The sequence below is a fragment of the Stenella coeruleoalba genome, assembly GCF_951394435.1.
Source record: "Stenella coeruleoalba genome assembly, chromosome: 5".
NCBI classification, from domain to species: domain Eukaryota; kingdom Metazoa; phylum Chordata; class Mammalia; order Artiodactyla; family Delphinidae; genus Stenella; species Stenella coeruleoalba.
Window position 1 is genome coordinate 129812881 of NC_137150.1, and position 7686 is coordinate 129820566.

Sequence of the window (7686 nt, forward strand, 5' to 3'; positions counted from 1 at the left end):
AGGGCTAAGGAAAATAGATCTCTGAATGGAAAAGAATAATAAACATAGATTTACCAGAATGCTCGGTGGTTGGACTTGGTCTTGTTTTCCATTCCCACAGAAACTTACCCTGGGTAAAGGATTAGAATGTAAGAAGTTTGGGAGGTGATCCCAGGTCCTACTAGTAGGAAAGTGGACTGGTAAAAAGGAGAAGTGGACTGGCCATATGGTATATTAGGAAGCAAGTTGCTTAGTCTTTCAGAGGAACTCTGAGAAAAGCATAGAATACAACTAGGGAGTTCTATTACCAAGAGGGTTGCTGCTGGGACACTTATTTTTGTCCCCAGGGGCTTGCTTAGCACTTACCCAGGCTGGTTTAGTTTTGCCTGTAGATAGAATAGGCTCAGGAGACCAGAGGGAACACACAGGCAAAGAAACATAGGTGCATTGGCTATTCAAAGTCAGACCTGCCCACAATGAAGGAGAAGGGCAAGTGGATATACCTGGAATATTTTCCACAAGGGTATGCTGACAAACTTAGTTTTTAGATTAAGAGTAACCCTGAAATATTTATTTGTTTTTTAGTTTGGCCTTCCTGGTAGAATTAATTTTATTTTCTGGAACAGTACAATCTTCTTTCTTATTTTAGTAAATAGAGTGTAAATGACACAACTGAATCTCTTTGATGATTAAGTTTCTTGTCATCACTCATGGCCATTATTATGATGAAAGTTAGTGTTTTCATCCTACCTGAGAAAATAGTTTCATAGTGTGATGTCTCAGAGAAATATTTCATGATGAGATCTCTGCAAATACAATGGAAGAATTTAGAAGCCCAAATGATGGCTGTTACCTTTTTTCTGCCAGGGCTTGGAGGAATGCACTGATCATAACTGCAATTTTAATCCTTTGAGAGTGATGATTTCCAACCTTATTTTTGTGATATTCCAGAGCACCCTTAGGAACACCATAAATTACTCAGGAGAAAAACAACACATAAAAACAACAGCTAACAAAAACCTGAATCAATACAAATTTAATTTGATTTTCAAAATGTAGATATAGCATGAAACACTTTTTAGGAAGCAGTTTGTCTAATGAATAAAACCAAAATAATACGTGATGTAATTTGCAAAGCTTGCTAGCAACTGCTTTATTGAGTCAGGAGAGAATAAAAACATGGACACTAGAAACTTCATGATGGGAATTAATGTTCTAATCAAAGGTGGTAGTTTTTGGAACAAAAAAAGGAATTCACTGAGTGAAGGGAGGGAGTAGAGGAATTATCACATGCAAGAACAGGATTTTTCTGTGACCTCCAAATTTATTTCTCTAGCAAACCAGATTCATTGTTGCTCTTGTACCTCTCCACTTCTTAATAAATTTATTTTGTTACATGAGGTTCTCTCTCTCTCTCATTTCTCTCTTTCTCTCTTAACCAGTGAGGGGCAAGAAGACACACACTGCAATCTCTCCTGCAATCTTAAATATTCTCTAATGATCTCAGAAGAGATGTTCTAGGAAAATCCATAGACTTTGCTTTCCTGATTTGTTCTTTCAACAAATTTATTAAATGATACCCAATTTACTTGCCATATTATTTTTCAGGATCCTTTCAAATGGAAGCTAATTTAATCTTAAAATTGTGTATCAAATTTTGTTTTGAAAAATGTTTAAATGGTACTAATATTGATAAGGGATAACATGACATCTTTAATGCCAGTATTACTATAACTAGAAATTGTTTCAATGTCTTTTGTAGGTTCTCCATATACTGTTAAGTCATTTAAGTTCCTGATAGAAAACAAATATTTCAGTTTATATTGATAACGTCTCTTTGGAAGAGACTGCTACTGTTCACTGAAATTCTTTCTCACCTTCCTCTGTATGAAAGTCTTAACTAGAAACATGCCTGCCCAGGGAAAATCTATATTTCATAGTCCTCTTGAAGCTAATGTAGTCATATGGGTCATGTAATTAAGTTCTTGTCAGTGAAATATGAGCAGATGTGATGAGTTCTAATTCTAGATCTGAATGTTAGATAATCAGGAATATGTTCCTCCATATCCCTTCTTTTGCCCCTTGTAAGAAACATAGCTTTGAACATTCAGATGAGGACAATGCACTAGGAGGGAGAAAACCAAAAAAATGAGAAAACCGTGGACACTAAGAGACTGCATGGACCAGAGCCTTCTTCCAATCTACATTGTTTACTGCTGAAGTAAACAGTGAGTGAGCAATAAACTTATGTTTCCTTCAAATCCTGGATTTTGGGGTTGCTTTGTTTAACAGCTTAATCTTCACACTATCTAATGCATTCCTCAATAGGCAGGATTGTTTAACCCCTGAAACCACACCAATTATCTCAAAAAGACCTTATTCTCTTCATCAGACAAAGGAGGTCGGTGAGCACAGAACTGTTTGGAGCAGCTATTTACATTAAACTTTTGGTGGCAGACACTTAAGAAAAGAGAATAAAGATTTTTTTTTCCCTACCAAATGGAAAAACGTCATTGATTTGAATGTAACTTAAGATGAGCTTTAAATCTCAAAAATGAAATGATCACATTTCCATAATTTGCATGCTTATGGATTCATCTACAAATACTCTGGTGGCAAGAGTGGGAAATTAACATCCTACTATCTGCTATGAATCTTATTTAATCTCTCGATGACCACATGATTTTGGAGTTATCAATCTAAGATAGGGTTTGACAAAGATAGGACTCAAGTCTTGTCATGATGAAGATGATAATGATAATGGCAGATAAGGAAGAAAAATATTGAGAGATAAATGAAGAGGAAGAATGTGTATGATTACCTCTAAAGCAAAAGGAAAGCAAGGAGAGTAAAGATAAACAATTGCTTATTTGATAAGTAAGGATTCTAGGCACAAAATTGCTTGAGGATGGTAGAGGAGGTAACAGCTGGTGGCTGTGTGGCCTTGGGCAGATCTCCAAGGAACATCTTCTTGAATGGCTGTATTAATAAAATTTGAACATTTCTCAGAGTCACTGTAACCGTGTCCTAGGTCAATGTAACAAATGGCCTCAACCTAGGAGGCTTAAAACAACTGAAATTTATTGCCTCACAACTCTGGAGGCTAAAAGTCCAAAATCAAGGTGCCTGCAGGTATGTTCACTCCAAATCTTCTAGGGGAGGAAACTTTCTTGCCTATTCCAGCTACTAGCAGTCCTAAATCCTAAAGTCATAAATCCTTGGCTTATGGCAGCAAACTCCAATCTTTGCCTCTGTCTTCACGTGGCCATCTTCTCTTGGTATCTGTGTGTCTATGTGTCTTCACATTTGTTTCTCTCCTCTTCTTATAAGGCTGTCTTCCCTCTGTGTCTCCTCCTTGTGTGTCTTTCCTCTTATGAGAACACCAGTCATATTGGATTAACTCACATTAAATTAACCAGTTACATCTTAAGTTAACTAATGACAGCTTCAATGACCCTATTTCCAAATAAGGTCACCGTCTGAGGTACTGGGAGTTAGGACATCCACATATCTTTTTATTGGAGACACAATTCAACACATAACACTCATTACAAGTACTTAGGTTTCCAAAATGAAAAATAATACTCTACTAAAGTTGGCCTATTTTTAGTTCTTCTTTTTTTTTTTTTTTGCAGTACACGGGCCTCTCACTGCCGTGGCCTCTCCCGTTGCGGAGCACAGGCTCCAGACGCGCAGGCTCAGCGGCCTTGGCTCACGGACCCAGCCGCTCCGCGTCATGCGGGATCCTCCCGGACCAGGGCACGAACCCGTGTCCCCTGCATCGGCAGGCGGACTCCCAACCACTGCGCCACCAGGGAAGCCCCTAGTTCTTCTTTTTAATATATTAAAGAACTAAAAATCTGACCTTATGGCACATTGAAAATAATTATTAAAATATGTTACCGAGAGCTAAACTAGTCACTTTTACTTTAAGATAAAAGCAAAATTGTGTCAAAAATTCTAAAAGATTGTTTTCACTGTCAATTCAGTGAACTCTGTATCTGCAATCTTTCTTCCTTTCTTAGAAATGGCATTGAAGACTGAATGGGCCCAAAGAAAAATGACTTGGACACTCCACAATCAAACTGTACTTGGCAAATAAAAGACTTCAATATGCTTTTTAAAATTATTGTGCACATGAAATCATATCCACAACATACAGACGTTAAAGCTGCCAAGGCCACAAATAAAAATCCAACTGTAATAGGTTAAACCTTATATTTCTTAATGACTCCTTAAATTGATTTCTAAATAAAGCAAAAGCTAAAATATAAAGATTTTCCAATATTTATAAATATCAAAGGCTAATAGTAGCAGATTATTTAATCTTTTTGGTCTTCATGTATTCTATTTGACCATTTTTTTTTCTTTTATAATGCTTTATTTCTTTACAGGTGCTTTGAAATAAAAAGATCTTTCTATTCTGTTTCCCAAAACAGCTTTATTTATGTGGGAACCAGCGAGAATTTGGGCAAACCTTCCCTTTCATGAAACTGTGAGAGTTTTAACAATCTGGCTGCTAGCATGAATTTTGTGGCACATCTGTAGTTATAAATATAGAATTTCAATTATGCAAATCACCTTGGCAATGTCTTTTTAAAAGTTAAAAAAGAATACTGTAGTTTATCCCTTGTACATTTTAGTAATATTCTTATGATTTAGGTCTGTGCTATCAAAATCAAATTAAAAGCTACATTACATGTTAGTTTTATTTTATTTTTGTAGAGGGGAGCTTTATAAAAGCTTTGAGTTTCTTCAAATGAAAAGAACACACTACCTCATTGTGTTAAAGGTTTAGAAAAAAGAGGAAAAGAATCCTTATCTCTATATTGCTATTATTATTATTATAATCTAAGACCAGAACAATAAAATAAGCAATAAGATTAACAGTTTCACTATAGAATCACAATTTCACTATAAGCAACCTTATTCCTTTTTAAAATTTTTTCTCTTCACAGCTAATGTCAGCGTCTACCAACGTATTATCTACTTGAGAGCAGTAATATGACTTAATTTCCTACAATTCTCTTTGAAATTACCTTTGGGGAGATGTGTCTTTCAAATCTGAATCTCTAGCATAGATTCTGGCATATATTATATGCCCATAATTGTTTGCTGTGTAATTTAGAAGCCATGGAAAATCAAAGGGGAAAAAAACAGCCAATGCAGGAGTTTTCATTGTAGTGAATCAAACAGACACTAACATCTCCACAGGTCAAGTTTCCCAGTGTTGCCCTACTGATCCTTGCCTTGTACCAGTAGCTATGTACTGACAAGCTGCATGTGTCTCAGAAAGGCTCTCTCTCCTTACAGTGTCATAGATTTTTTGCAAGTGTTGAAGGCAAAGGACATTCTTTGCATTTTCAAAATCCATTTAGAAATCAAGTTTTCTCTAAGGAAAACAAATTAAAGTATAGCAACCTCCTCTGGCAGGAGACCTTTATTTGTTTGTACTTTGGATGGTTCAGAATCCGTCAATGTTAGTAATATCTTCTTTTGTAATGTGGTCCATGGGCACAGGACGCTAGTCCTTCCAGTCTTGTGTGGCTGTTGTTGTTTTCCTTTGTATTCCTTGACTTCAGCCTAATTCACATTCTGTCCACTCTGTTCTGTTGCTGCATGAACGCCTTGCCTTCCACTAACTGATGACTTTTCTGTTACTTGACCCTGAAGCAACACTTTACTGCCTTTTTGCTACAAAGCAAGACAGGATTATATATCTCAGTCAAAATATCTCATTTCTCTCTGTGAATGTATCTGAAAATTCATGTTTCTATCAACAGTCCCTGAAACACCCACTTGGAGAAGTGCTGAAAATGTCCTCCCCAAGAACACACTAGTGGCTCCAACTGTGCCCTCACTTTCATCTGTATGGTTCACTGTGTAGTGCTTCAAGGCCAAGGGAATTCAGGCTTCCCAAACATTTCCTAATGAAGTCATCTTTGAAACTCCATGGAGTGCCCCTGAATTGTGACAATAACTAAATCAATCATTTGCTACTGAGCAACTTCCACAACTGTAATTTGGATACATAATGCAGTGTTTTAATGATGATAAAGTGCTTTTAAAGCTGAGAAATTAGATAATCGGCATAGATATGTCATCTTTGGTATACAGAGTATATATTTTTCTCCCAAAACCTAATATCAAGAAACCTTAATTCATGCCATAAAACATAATGAAAACAAAAAGGGGAAATACTATTTTATCAGTTTTAATGAGTATATAATTTCCTTTAATTATGCCTTATAGGATTTTTTGAAGTGGTAAATGTACTTTTGATTTTATGTCATCAGGAAAGAGGTTTAATTTTACCTTTTAAAGAAGTATTCAGGTGACTTTGCTAATTATTATTCTTTTTCTCCTTTGAATTATAAAATTGTTTAAAATCAATTAATTGTTCCTCCTTACTTGAAATGAAAATTTGGCATGGTCAAAACTTTCTCAATTAGTTTGAAATTGATTTCTAGGATCACAGTATAAAACTGTGTTTTCATAAATTCTCTGGAGGAAAATATTAAGCAATACCCCATTGCTTAAAAAATTACTTTTGATCAAAATTCAATTACGTCTGTTTTTAGTTTAAAGTTTCTTTTTTTAAAGAAATAGAGTTAGTTTTTAACTACTTTAGTGGGAGGTATTGAAAAAGAAATAATGTTATGAAATATTTTGGAAGAGTATAATTACTGATATCCCCCACCCAAGAATAATGAAATCTCTTTTATCTTTTTTTAACATCTTTAATGGAGTACAATTGCTTTACAATGGTGTGTTAGTTTCTTCTGTATAACAAAGTGAATCAGCTATACATATACATACATCCCTATGTCTCCTCCCTTTTGTGTCTCTCTCCCACCCTCCCTATCCCACCCCTCTAGTTGGACACAAAGAACAGAGCTAATCTCCCTGTGCTATGTGGCTGCTTCCCACTAGCTATCTATTTTACATTTGGTAGTTTATATATGTCCATGCCACTCTCTCACATCGTCCCAGATTACCCTTCCCCATCCCTGTGTCCTCAAGTCCATTCTCTACGTCTGCGTCTTTATTCCTGTTCTACCCTTAGGTTCTTCAGAACCAGTTTTTTTTTTTTTTAATTTCATAAATATGTGTTAGCATATGGTATTTCCTTTTCTCTTTCTGACTTACTTCACTCTGTATGACAGTCTCTAGGTCCATCCACCTCACTACAAATAACTCAATTTCTTTTCTTTTTATGGCTGAGTAATATTCCATTGTATATATGCGCCACATCTTCTTTACCCATTCATCTGTCAATGGACACTTAAGTTGTTTCCATGTCCTGGCTGTTGTAAATAGTGCTGCAATGAACATTGTGGTACATGTTTCTTTTTGAATTATGGTCTTCTCAGGGTATATGCTAAGTACTGGGATTGCTGGGTCATATGGTAGTTCTACTTTTAGTTTTTTTAAGGAAGATCCATACTGTTCTCCATAGTGGCTGTATCAAGTTACATTCCCACCAACAGGGCAAGAGTGTTCCCTTTTCTCCACACCCTCTCCAACATTTATTTTTTGTAGATTTTTAATGCTGGCCATTCTGACTGGTGTGAGATGATGACTCATTGTAGATTTTTTTGTGTGGCACACGGACCTCTCACTGTTGTGGCCTCTCCTGTTGCAGAGCACACGCTCCAGATGCACAGGCTCAGCTGACATGGCTCACGGGCCCAGCCACTCCGTGGC